The following is an 8,689-nucleotide window of genomic DNA, read 5'->3' as shown; positions in this document are numbered from 1 at the left end:
ATGGTCTCCGGATGGCAGTCTCTATGGGCATTCAGCGGCTAGAGGTCCGCGGGGATTCAAACCTCGCGGTATCCCGAATAAATGGAGACTTTGACGCCAAGGATCCAAAAATGGCAGCTTATCGCAATGCTGTCCTAAAAATGTCAGCCCGGTTTGAGGGGCTCGAATTTCATCACATAGCCCGGGAGAACAACCAGGCAGCAGACGTGTTGGCACGCATCAGCGCCAAGCGCGATGCCGTCCCTCCCAATATCTTCCTTGAGAGGCTATTCAAGCCATCAGTATCATGGGAAGGAGAGTTCGGAAACAACAGCCTGAACACAACCATGTTGCCTCTCACCGAACACTCTGACACAGTTGGTGGCTCCACCACCGAAACAACACCGTCTGCCCACACAATAATGGCAGTCATTGCCCCATGGACAGAACCATTCCTAGCCTACCTAACTAGGCAGGAACTTCCCAAGGATCAAAGCGAAGCCCGTTGCATAGTGCGGCGATCTAAAGCCTACAAAGTCCATGAGAGAGAGCTTTATAAGAAAAGCACAACCGGAGTCCTTCAAAGATGTATCTCCGAAGAAGAAGGGCGAAATCTTCTGGCTGAAATTCATGCCGGACTAGGCGGGCACCATGCCGCAGCCCGGGCCCTTGTAAGCAAGGCCTTCCGTACCGGATTTTATTGGCCGACGGCCCGGGCAGACGCTCAGGACTTAGTGCAGCGATGCGTCGGTTGCCAATTATTCGCTAATCAAAGCCACATGCCACCTACCACCCTATAAACCATCCCCATCACCTGGCCTTTTGCGGTCTGGGGGCTTGACATGGTTGGACCCCTTAAAGGAGGAACCCACAAGAAAAAATACCTACTGTTTATGGTGGACAAATTCACCAAATGGATAGAGGCCAAGCCTGTAAAGACGGCCGAATCCGCACCGGTGATAGACTTCATATCCGGGGTTGTACACCATTACGGCGTCCCCCACAGCATCATAACTGACAACGGCACAAACTTTACGTCCGACGAAGTTAAACTCTGGTGCAAAAACATGGGCATCAAGCTCGACTATGCTTCAGTCTATCACCCACAAACTAACGGTCAAGTCGAACGAGCCAACGGTCTTATTATTAGCGGCATCAATCCCAGACTAGTGCGATCCCTCAGGGAATCAAACACGCACTGGGTAGAGGAGCTTGACTCCGTACTCTGGGGGCTGCGGACCACGCCGAATCGCACTACCGGATTCACACCATTTTTTATGGTATACGGCGCAGAGGACGTTCTGCCCTGCGACATAATACATGACTCACCTCAAGTGCGCATGTACGAAGGAAGAGAAGCCGAGCTCGATCGGCAGGACAGCCTGGACGCATTGGAGGAGGAACGCGACGTGGCAAAAGCTCGTTCCGCATTCTATCAACAACAGGCTCGAAGATATCAAAGCAGAGAAGTACGGGCCAAAACTTACAACGTTGGCGAACTAGTTCTACGCCTGCCGGACAAGAAAAAGGACAAACTAAAGCCCAAATGGGAGGGTCCCTTCATAATCGACCAAGTACTGACTGGCGGAGCATACCGTCTGCAAAACGCATCGGTCAACCGACTCGAGCCGAACCCATGGAACGCAGCACGTCTACGAAGATTCTACGCCTAGCGCCGGACTCCGCGTTCGTCTCCTTCCTCTGTTCCCTTTTTTTCACATTAAGTTGTCTGGCATTTCGCTCCTTCTTCCTCCTTTTTTCTTTTTTTCTTCTCCCAAGCCCTTAGGGGCTTGCTTGCGCATCGTCCGCACATACTTGACGCGCCACCCGCGCTCATCATACCTAGGGGCTTCTTTATCAGAAGTTTATATAAACGGGCCTCCTGCCCAAAACATGCGTTACACTTCCGCATGAACCTTTTATACACCATTATATGCATCGATATGACTTAAGTTTTGGCCAAGCTGGGTTGCCTGGCTCCTGTGCTTACCCCTATGTTCCCGTTCGTTCGTCTAGGTGGTAAAGGGAGCACCTCTGCGATTGTTACTGCCGGGTCAGCCGGATGTGTACCTCAGACTGGGTGAAGCCGAAAGCTAGCGTTCTTAAGGGAATATTCGGTCGGTGAACTAAAAGATGATTTTTCTTGTTTATTTATCTGCCCCCAGACGCTTTTCTGCTCTTTTTTAGCAGTTCGGACATGCACTTTAGGGCATGCCTCCCAGGGAAAGGAACCCCTAACGAAACTATTCTCCCTGGAAGATGTTTCTTACTAACCATGTAATATAACATAACTAGTTGGGCACTTGTCTGCTAAAGCAATTATGACCCCTACGCCTTGTCTCCATGCATACCCCGGTTCTTACATAATCGAGAGGGTATTCGGACACACTACGGACTATAGGGTCCAGAGGTCGAAGCGAAAAGGTCCGCAATGACAAACAATCTACAATCCGGCTAGAAGGCATTTTTCATGTCATTTTAAATTATAGAGTCAATCCGACTCGGTATATTCTTCTTCAATACCATCTAACAGGCGGTCTAATTTACTGTCCTGTTGCGAATACTTTGCAGCCAGCTCTACCTGGCCATATACTAAACTAACAGGGATCTCCTTTCCGTCCGGACCCATAGGGCCGACTTTGGCCATGTGGTTCGGGTCCACCTTCGTGTACCGAGTCTTCACCATGGCCCAGGCCTCCCTGGCACCTTGACGACAGGCCGATATCTTCCACAACCGGAAGCGCTGCCGCACTCCCTCAAGCTTCTTGGCAAGCTCCCCAAGGCCTTCGGGCACGGAGAGGGATGGCCACATAGCCTGGACAACGCCCTGCATTGCCTGCCGAACTCGTTCGTGCAGTTGCAACAGCTCGGGAAGAAGGTCCCCCGTTGAACCGGGCATTTCCTCCGCAGGACGACCTGTCAGCAGACCTACAGACATAGCTCTGTCAATCGACTTCCTCACCGATTTTTTTTTCGAAAATTCGTTCAAGCACTTACTAAAAATGCCGCGTCGAAGTCGCTGATTCTCCTTTACGGAAGCAGACAGCTGGATACGAACATCCTTTAGTTCCTCACCCAGCTGGGTATTGGCATCTTGAAGTTTGTTCTTCTCTTGCCTCACCCTTGTCAGCATGCTCTCGCCAGCCTTTAGCTGGCGTAGGAGTTGTTGCTTGTCCAGATTTACTCCGGCTTCATCTGCATTGTTATCGTCAGCATTGCACACATGCCACACTTTGCAATGGAATTATTTTTGGGAACATACATTACCTGAGGGGGTCTCCTTTCCAATTGCTGAAGCGGCTAGTGCGGCCTCGAGTTGGGCCTTGCACTCCGCCAACTCCTGAGATAGTTGCGTGTTCTTCTCTGTAAGACCCTGCATAACACATGATCCTTAAAACAGTTATATTAACTATTTCAAGTCTCGGGGGCTACTGACATATATAACTATCTGATTTACTCACCCGTATGTCTTTTACATACTGCTCCATGGCCCTGGCTAGACCATTTCGAGCAGCACGGAGGTACGCATCTCCTGTATTAAAGGCGTTCAGCGCCTCTGGGGAAAAACATGCGTCCTGAAGAACAGTCCGGCGCTGCCGGTGGTTCATGGCGCTCTCCACCTCTGAATTGGTGGCAGATAGCCCGTCTGCATCCTCTATCGGAGGAACGCCCGACGCGCGTCCCGTGTCCGCCTCCGCTTCCGGACCCGGCCTTGAAGTTTGGCCGGTGGATATAGTCCGGCGGGCTCTCTTCTTCCTAAGAAGAACATGGGCGTTAGAATGACCTGAGGGCATAGACCCTAGGCGTGAAATTCGCACATCGCACCGTTGCACCGGAGTCTCGATCTGGTCCGCACTTATTTTTTGCCCGCCGGTCTTTAGCGGCCCTTGTTGGCTGCCCACCGCGGGCCCGGCACTCCGCCTCAAGGATTTCCCCTGCAAAACGAAACACTATTGGTCCACAGCATTCAAAATAAGGCATGGATGGATCTCCTTCAAAGTACCAGGACTTCGGTCTCGGCTACCTTTGAGGCTGGAAGTAATCCGGGATAATCGGCTGTAATGGCCACTAAGGTGTTGTCCTTACTCAATTGATGAAACACCCCATCAATTAACTCCACACATAAGTCCGGATCCTCTTGGGAATCCGGATCGAAGGACCGTTCCGGGTCCTCGGGCTGTGGGGGAGAGCTGTTGATCTCCTTCATCGTCTGGTGTAACTCCTGCGTTAATATCACCAGACTGAATACTCAATCATGGGAATTTCGAAAGTGGGTAGATGAGTAAAGTTGTCCGCTTACCCAGCTTCGAGGATTGTTCATAGAAAATCCGTTCAATGGACTAACACGGAGAAAATCCTCCTTTTCCCCTTTGTACAGGCCGGACAAGATCTCCACCAGATCAGCGACCAATCCCGTTCCCTTACGGCCATGACGGGTGGCATCATCTTCCCCGTTGAAATCCCACATGGGGTGGCCCCTATATTGGAGCGGCTGCACCCCCCGCATAATGCATGTGGCCATGACCCCAATCATAGTCAATCCGGAATGAGCCAATAATCTTATTCGGCCCATCAGGTACAGGACGTCCCAGTCGTTCTCCCGTTGAGGGCTCCGCGGACGCCAAGTTAGGCGTTTCTTCAGGGGAGCATTACTGAACTCTGGGAGGCCGATCCGAACTGGATCCGGTAATGGGGCATCTTCTATATAAAACCATTCCGAAGGCCAGTCTTCAGACGCCTTCTTTGGGGTTCCGGATAGATATCCGGTCCCGGCGATGCGCCATAGTTCGCTCTGCCCACTTGATATATTGACCCCTCATGAGAACGGGGTACGAGGCAGAATAATCTTTTCCATAGCGCAAAATGAGCCTCGACGCCCAAGAACAGCTCGCAAAGGGCCATGAAGCCCGCGATGTGCAGAATGGAGGCAGGCGTAAGGTGGTGCAGCTGGAGGCCGTAGAACTCTAGGAGCCCCCTGAGAAACGGATGTATTGGAAATCCGAGTCCTCTTATTAGATAAGGGACGAAACATACCCACTCTCCTTTGGAGGGATTGGGGATGCTCTCGGCCTGTTTTCCGCCCTTGTAGGTGGCGAGTCCGGCTCGAACCGGAACCATGAAGGCTGGGGGATGAAATCCCTTGGTTTGGAGCGCCACTAGCTCGCTGTGCGGGACTGAGCATCCCTCCCAATCTCCAGGCTGAGGGCTGGGGGCGTGAGAGGAGGAGCCGCGTCGACTGTCCATGATGGAATGGATCTTTGTCAGAGGCGCTCCGATGAATACTCACGGAAGGAGGATGGTACGATTCAGATCTAGATCCTCGTCTCTCTTTATAGGCGGCTCATTTGTGCAGCTAGGGGGAAAAATGTAAAAATACCCTGGCTTTTCGCATTCGTTCGACACGTGGAAAATGGCCTTTATTGGGCGTAGAAGCCAAGGAGCGCAACATTTATCAGAAGCCGGACACTGTTCTAAAAGTATATGGAGCTGGAGAAGAACCCGCCTTGCAATGCCGAAGACAATTTGCGCACCAGACTCGTCGTCATTGAAGCCTGGTTCGGGGGCTACTGAGGGAGTCCTGGATTAGGGGGTGTCCGGATGGCCGGATTATGACCTTTGGCCAGACTCCCGGACTATGAAGATACAAGATTGAAGACTTCGTCCCATGTCCGGATAAGGACTTTCCTTGGTGTGGAAGGCAAGCTTAGTGATACGATATGAAGATCTCCTCCCATTGTAACCGACTCTGTGTAACCCTAGCCCTCTCCGTGTCTATATAAACCAGAGAGGTTTAGTCCGTAGGACGAAAAACAATCATACCATAGGCTAGCTTCTAGGGTTTAGCCTCTCTGCTCTCGCGGTAGATCAACTCTTGTAATACCCATACCATCAATATTAATCAAGCAGGAGTAGGGTTTTACCTCCACCGAGAGGGCCCGAACCTGGGTAAAAACATTGTGTCCCTTGTCTCCTGTTACCATCTGCCTAGACGCACAGTTCGGGACCCCCTACCCAAGATCCGCCGGTTTTGACACCGACACCCATGGAACCCCAAGATATTCAAGTATAGCCAAAAGCCTAAGCTTGGGGATGCCCCGGGAAGGCATCCCCTCTTTCGTCTTTATTCATTGGTAACTTTACTTAGAGCTATATTTTTATTCGCCACATGATATGTGTTTTGCTTGGAGCGTCGTGTATTATATTAGTCTTTGCTTTTTAGTTTACCACAATCATCCTTGTTGTACACACCTTTTGGAAGAAGCCTACTTGATTGAATTTGCTAGAATACTCTATGTGCTTCACTTATATCTTTTGAGCTTGATAGTTTTTGCTCTAGTGCTTCACTTATATCTTTTAGAGCACGGCGGTGGCTTAATTTTGTAGAAATTGCTAGTCTATCATGCTTCACTTATACTATTTTGAGAGTCTTTTAGAACAGCATGGTATTTTCTATGGTTATAAATTGGTCCTAGAATGGTAGGCATCCAAGTTGGGTATAATAAAAACTATCATAGGAAGTGAATTGGATGCTATGATCAATTTGATACTTGATAATTGTTTTGAGATATGGAGGTAGTGATATTAAAGTCATGCTAGTTGGGTGATTATGAATTTAAATAATGCTTGTGTTGAAGTTAGCAAGTCCCGTAGCATGCCCGTATGGTTAAAGTTGTGTAACGAATTTGAAACACGAAATGTACCTGGCTTGTGCATCTTTATGAGTGGCGGTCGGGGACGAGCAATGGTCTTTTCCTACCAATCTATCCCTCTAGGAGCATGCGAGTAGTGCTTGATTTTTGATGACTTCTAAATTTTTGCAATAAGTACATGAGTTCTTTTGACTAATGTTGAGTCCATGGATTATACACACTTTTACCTTTCCACCATTGCTAGCCTCTTCGGTACCGTGCATTGCCCTTTCTCACCTTGAGAGTTGGTGCAAACTTCGCCGGTGCATCCAAACCCCGTGATACGATACGCTCTATCACACATAAACCTCCTTATATCTTCCTCAAAACAGCCACCATACCTACCTATTATGGCATTTCCATAGCAATTCCGAGATATATTGCAATGCAACTTTCCACCGTTTCGTTCATCATCATCATGACATACATTACTTTTGTCATATTGCCATTGCTTGATCATGTAGTTGACATCGTATTTGTGGCAAAGCCACCATGCATAATTTTTCATACATGTCACTCTTGATTCATTGCACCATCCCGGTACACCGCCGGAGGCATTCATATAGAGTCATATCTTGTTCTAGTTTCGAGTTGCAATTCATATGTTGTAATCAATAAAAGTGTGATGATCATCATTATTAGAGCATTACCCAAAAAGGCCAAAAAAAAGAAAGGCCAAAGAAAAAAGGAAAAAAAGTAAAAAAAGTAAAAAAAGAAAATAAATAAAAGGGGCAACGTTACTATCTCTTTTTCCACACTTGTGCTACAAAGTAGCACCTTGTTCTTCATGTAGTGAGTCTCATATCTTGTGCTTCAAAATAGCACCATGTGTTTTCATATAGTGAGTCTCGTATGTTGTCACTTTCATATACTAGTGGGAATTTTTCATTATAGAACTTGGCTTGTATATTACTACGATGGGCTTTCTCAAATGCCCTAGGTATTCGTGAGCAAGCAAGTTGGATGCACACCCACTAGTTTTCTTTTGTTGAGCATTCATTTATAGCTCTAGTGCATCCATTGCATGGTAATCCCTACTCCTCATGTTGACATCAATTGATGGGCATCTCCATAGCCCGTTGATTATCCTCGTCAATGTGAGACTTTATACTTTTTTGTCTTCTCCACACAATCCCCATCATCATATTCTATTCCACCCATAGTACTATATCCATGGCTCACACTCATGTATTGCGTGAAGATTGAAAAAGTTTGAGATTATTTAAGTACGAAACAATTGCTTGGCTTGTCATCGGGGGTGTAGAATTTGGGAACATCTTTGTGTGAAGAAAATGAAGCATAGCCTAACTATATGATTTTGTAGGGATGAACTTTCTTTAGCCATGTTATTTTGAGAAGACATGATTGCTTTGATTAGTATGCTTGAAGTGTTACTATTTCTTTTATCAATATGAACTTTTATTTTGAATCATTTGGATCTGAACATTCATGCTACAATAAAGAAAATTACATTGATAATTATGCTAGGTAGCATTCCACATCAAAAATTCTGCTTTTATCATTTACCTACTCGAGGACGAGCAGGAGTTAAGCTTGGGAATGCTTGATACGTCTCCAACGTATCTATAATTTTTTATTGTTCCATGCTATTATATTACCCCTTTTGGATGTTTATGGGCTTTATTTTACATATTTATATCATTTTTGGGACTAACCTACTAACCAGAGGCCTAGCCCATATTGCTGTTTTTTTGCCTATTTCAGTATTTCGAAGAAAAGGAATATCAAACGGAGTCCAAACAGAATGAAACCTTCTGGAGCGTGATTTTTGGAACGAACGTGATCCGGAGAACTTGGAGTGCAAGTCAAGAAGCAAACGAGGCGGCCAGAAGATAGGAGGGCGCGCCCACCCCTCCTGGGTGCGCCCCTGTCTCCTGGGCCCCACGAGCGCCCACCGACGTACTTATTCCTCCTATATATACCTACGTACCCCGAAAACATCCAGGGAGCCAACGAAAAACAATTTCCACCGTCGTAACCTTCTGTATCCATGAGATCCC

The sequence above is a fragment of the Triticum dicoccoides genome, chromosome 5B, assembly GCF_002162155.2.
Source record: "Triticum dicoccoides isolate Atlit2015 ecotype Zavitan chromosome 5B, WEW_v2.0, whole genome shotgun sequence".
Classification (NCBI taxonomy): Eukaryota; Viridiplantae; Streptophyta; class Magnoliopsida; order Poales; family Poaceae; genus Triticum; species Triticum dicoccoides.
This window is presented reverse-complemented; position numbering follows the sequence as displayed.